The sequence below is a fragment of the Mytilus trossulus genome, chromosome 9, assembly GCF_036588685.1.
Source record: "Mytilus trossulus isolate FHL-02 chromosome 9, PNRI_Mtr1.1.1.hap1, whole genome shotgun sequence".
Classification (NCBI taxonomy): Eukaryota; Metazoa; Mollusca; class Bivalvia; order Mytilida; family Mytilidae; genus Mytilus; species Mytilus trossulus.
Genome location: NC_086381.1, coordinates 2,220,615 through 2,225,471, shown reverse-complemented (window position 1 = coordinate 2,225,471; position 4,857 = coordinate 2,220,615). Strand labels below are relative to the sequence as shown.

The 4,857-nt window shown below is 30.7% G+C and overlaps 1 long non-coding RNA gene across 1 annotated transcript; it reads right to left on the bottom strand.

Annotated features, from left to right (window-relative positions):
• Positions 1 to 900: 900 nt before the first annotated feature.
• Positions 901 to 4,654, bottom strand: LOC134683481 (uncharacterized). The gene is made up of 3 exons (XR_010101036.1): positions 4,527 to 4,654; positions 2,175 to 2,262; positions 901 to 1,456 (listed from the first exon to the last, which is right to left on the bottom strand). It is a non-coding gene; the product is annotated as an uncharacterized LOC134683481 (long non-coding RNA).
• Between the last annotated feature and the right edge of the window lie 203 nt (positions 4,655 to 4,857).

The window sequence follows — 4,857 nt, the reverse complement described above, 5'->3', positions numbered from 1 at the left end:
TAATTTTTGGAGTTAAGTCAAAACAAAGTTGATAACTTGTTGGTATTGGTTCCCTGATATTTGTCCTAAAATTTTTTGGCTCTAGCACCACTGTTGAAAAAGTTATGCCCCTTTTTTCAACAATTTCCTCAGAGGAAAAGTACTTTTCTTCAAGGGAAATCAAATTTCCCTGCAGGAAAAAGATTTTTCCTCAAGGGAAATTGTTATTTCCTCAAGGGAAAAAGGTTTCCCTTAGGGAATTTGCTGCATAATTATTTCCTTCGAGGAAATTCTATTTCCTTAAAGGAAATTATTTTTCCTTAGAGGAAATTATTTTTCCTTAGAGGAAATTCTTTTTCCTCTGAGGAAATTTGCAGCTTCAAATTTTCCTTTGAGGAAATTTGCAACTTCAAATTTTCCTGTGAGGAAATTTGTAGTTTCACATTTTCCTTGGAGGAAATAATTTTTCCTGTGAGGAAATTTTTGACAAACACTTTTCCTTGGAGGAAAATTCAAGACAACAAATTTCCTCTAAGGAAATCATTGTTCTTCAAATTTCCTCTAAGGAAATTTTTGAGCATCAAATTTCCCTTAAGGAAATGTTTTCCCTTATTTTTACTTGTTAAACATTTCTTCACTACACCATGTATACAGACAGTATGAATATAATTATTACAAGACTGTATAATTGATGCAAATAATATTTAAAACTTTAATAAATGTTTGACTCAACATTTTAATGACATTGAAAATAATACAGTCTGACTATTTATAGATCTAGGTATTGTTTATACTTTTTATATAAATTTAACTTTGATTTATAATTTTTTCTGGAGCAAATGCTTCTGTTTTCTTTGTAATTGTTTCAATGTGATACATTAATAAGCAACCAATTTGAATGTCATTATATCATTTGTGGTGTTTTAAAGAATTTGTTTATATATTTGCAGATTAAATAATAAAATAAACACTTTTCTTGTTATTTTAAATTAGAACTTCTTCTGTTTCAGCTTGTGTACAGTTATTCAATCCACTACGTAAGAATTCAGTGAATACATTATTCCATTCACTAAACAATTCCCTTCAATTCTAAGAAAAATCATTTTTGCAAATTGTTCTTCAATGATCTTCTTCTGTATATATATTTGATATGAGGGAGCGATGTAAATGAGTGGATAAAACTGGTGTTCCTTTTTTCAACAACAAAATAGTATTTGTTCTGCATTCTCCTTTCTTTTGATTAAGATATGTTGTTGCTTTTATGCAATAGTGTTTTTGTGTATCTATGATAGAACTCCATTCTGTTTTATATGGTCATTATCATGTGATAATGTTGAAATTTCCTATTTCTTTTTTGCAGGAAAGCACACATTCCATTTCAAATTAATCCAATTATGCACTATGTAAATAAATTTCAACTTTAAGTTTCCTCTTCAGTAATGACCTATTGATCATGAAAACCAAGATGTCTGATCACCTATAAATACACAAAATAAACAAATAAAATGTTATAAGTGGATAAATGGAGAGAGAAACAGCAATAAATGTTTTTCATGTGTATCTTTCCTTATTAAAATACATTAAGTAAACTTAAACTCGAGAAAAATAAATAACTGCGATGTAGAATAGAAAGTATAAAATGCCAAATAAAGTATTCACGAAAAATTAGTTGATTTACAGTAGTCAAGTCCATGTTTGCAGGAAATTTACATCATAATGATGTAAACAACCAATTTGGTTGTCTGGTGGAGAGTTGTCTTGTTGGCAATCATACCACATCTTATTTTTATATAACCTTGCCATATTCCTATTGTGCCTGTCCAAAGTTCAGAGCCTGTAGCTTTTGTCAGTTTAGTCTGACACTAAAATTTAGTGGTTGTTGTTGTTGTTTCATACCGGTCATATTTATTTTTTGTAATTTATTTTGTTATAAACTAGGCAATTAGCATGATTAGTTTTACAGTTTGATTGTTTCAATGTTTCATCTTTAGGTCTTTTATAGCTGCCTACTTTGACTATAGTATAGGGTATGGATTTTCTCATTATTGAAGGGCGTAACAGGCCTACAATTGCTTTCTCAAAGCCATCATAGTTTTCATATTCAATATACCACATCTTTGAATTTTTATAGTAATCATGATACTAATAATCATCTTTCAAGTTCAATAACTTTTTAAAATTAAAAGGTGCCTTACCATTTAGGTTTAGTTGGCTTCTGCAAATTTTACATTGCCCATCATTTCTGCTGTATATTATTTCTCTGTATCTTCTATAGTTCTTGTCCTATACATAAAAGAGTAAAAGTTGAATGACATCTTGCATCAAAATTTGTTTCTGTTTAATGTACATTTATATGTATATTAATGTGTGTTTAATAAAAACCTAAACCATGAGTGCTTGATAAGCTTCTTGCCCTTATAGGTGGTCTTTAAGCTTTAAATGAATTTTATTGATCGACTAAAAAACTATGAGCACTGTGCAAATAAGACCCCCGCCCTCCAAAAAAAACAACATGCACAAACAGTGGTATTCATTGACTTAAAACATGTATATAATTTGGCTCAATTTATAGATATCTCAAGTGACTATAAGTTTAAGGCAGCAATTTTTTTTAACAAATAGTCAAATACATTTCTAAAACCTTTCAAAGTTTTTGAAAATGGACAAATTTTAAATAACTTTGCAAAACTAAAGTTCCTTAACTCTGCATCTTATAAAAAAATATACATGATAAATAGGGAATGATACTCCAGCTTGCATATTATTCAAAGTTTTAAAGGAACATAACTGAAGAACGGTAAAAGTTTTACTACCAAAATTTGAAATTGATCTGATTAAAATTGTGATAAAAAGTATTGTTTTAAAGTTTAATAAAATTTGGTTGAGGGAAACTTAAGTTAGAAGGCTGAAACATTTTTTTCCATTTTTAAAGAACATAACTATAGAATTTAGTAAAAGAGACACTACCAAAATTCAAACTTAATCTGTATTTTGTGGTGATAAGCATTGTGTATTGATTTCATAACATTTGGTTGAGACAAACAAAAGTTTAGAGAACAGGAAACCAAAAATTCAGCATATTTTTCCCCATTTCTAAAGGGGCATTACTCTGATACTCTAGTACAGTAACACTGACATCACCAAAATTCAAACTTGATCTGAGTATTGCGATAACAAGCTTTTGTAAAAGTTTAATTTAATTTGGTTGAGGCAAACTAAAGTACTGTAAGAGAACAAAAAACAACTTTGGGACAGACGGACAAATGATCAAGTGTTAAACATTATGCCCCCTCCACTTTGGGTCATAATAATAAAAAGGGTGTTTATGTCAAGATATAAAAACCATTCACCAAAGTTTCATAAAAATATCTATAATAACTATCCTAATCCCAAGTCATGATAGTACAATGAGATAAATCAGATTTTTTTTTAAATTAAAAAGAATTATCATGTTTATGTTATACAAAAATAATTCACCAAGTTTCATGAAAATTGCTCAAAGCATTATTAATAGTATACGTACTGGAAAATCCCCCCTTTTATGAATAAAATCCCTAACTTTTAATTAAAAATTTAAAATCCCTAAAAATTAAAAAGGAGCTTAATTATCTGACATGATTATATCAATAGATAATTCACCAAAGTATTATGAAAATTTTATGATTAATGTATTCTAAATCCAAGACTATCTAAGACATGGTTTGTTTGAATAAAACAAGTTGGAATAAAGTACCTGCTAGAATTCCGGAGAATTAGACCAAATCAGGCTATCTGATGATACCCCCGCCGCAAGTGGATAATATAAATAGTGTAAAAATATGCAAGTGTTTGGTAAACAGGAAGTTGTCGAGTGATGAATCTGAAAACGCATCACACGGTATAGCTGACTTATATAAATCCTTAAACCAAATTTCAGAAATCTTTGTATTGTAGTTCCTGAGAAAAATGTGGCGAAAATTTTCAACTTGGCTATCATGTGTAAAATCATACAAGTGTTTCGGTAAACAGGATGTTGTCAAGTGATCAATCTGAAAACGCATCACATGGTATAAATGACTTAGATAAACCCTGAAACCAAATTTCAGAAATCCTTGTATTGTAGTTCCTGAGAAAAATGCAACGAAAAATATTCATGGGACGAACTGACTGACGGACGGACTGACAGAAAGAGGTAAAACAGTATACCCCCCTTTTTTGAAAGCGGGGGTATAAAAAGTTGTCATAAATAGCATAGACACCTTTGAGTTTTGAGAACCACATGTGTTAAATGTGCGAGTATAATCATTGATAATCATCCTGGGTTAGGAACCCCTTTATATGACTCAGGATCCACCCCAGTCTCAGGTTGTGGGATTTTCTCGTTGCAATGAAGACCCATTGGTGACCTATGGCTGTTATCTGCTCTTTGGTCATGTTGTTATCTCTTTGATACATTCCCCATTTCCATTTCAATTTTGTTTTCAGTTCTATTATAAATATTAGAAACGAGTTAGGCGCGTTTACAAAAATATAATTGTCTGTGCTGACAGGGGAGTATGTGTGCATACCAATATTTAAATTTTCTAGGCCTTCCTTTTTGAATATTTTGTGCATTTCTTCATGTTCTTGGTAAAATACTGTCAGACCTCGAGTGCTGTTGTTTTACAAAAACGGTCAAGTAATGTAGGGGAAAGAAACGAACTAAAAAGACCAAAATAAGCCACAACTATTGGGGGTCTCATTGGGGGTTCTGTTCACGGATCCCGCTTAGTTACTATTTATTTTTTTAGATTCCCGCATGATGCCATCACGCTTACACTATGTAAGTGAACAATTCTGATATTTTTGTAATATCCCATGTCCCGCTTAACTTCATTTCGCGTTTTCACGGCACAATAA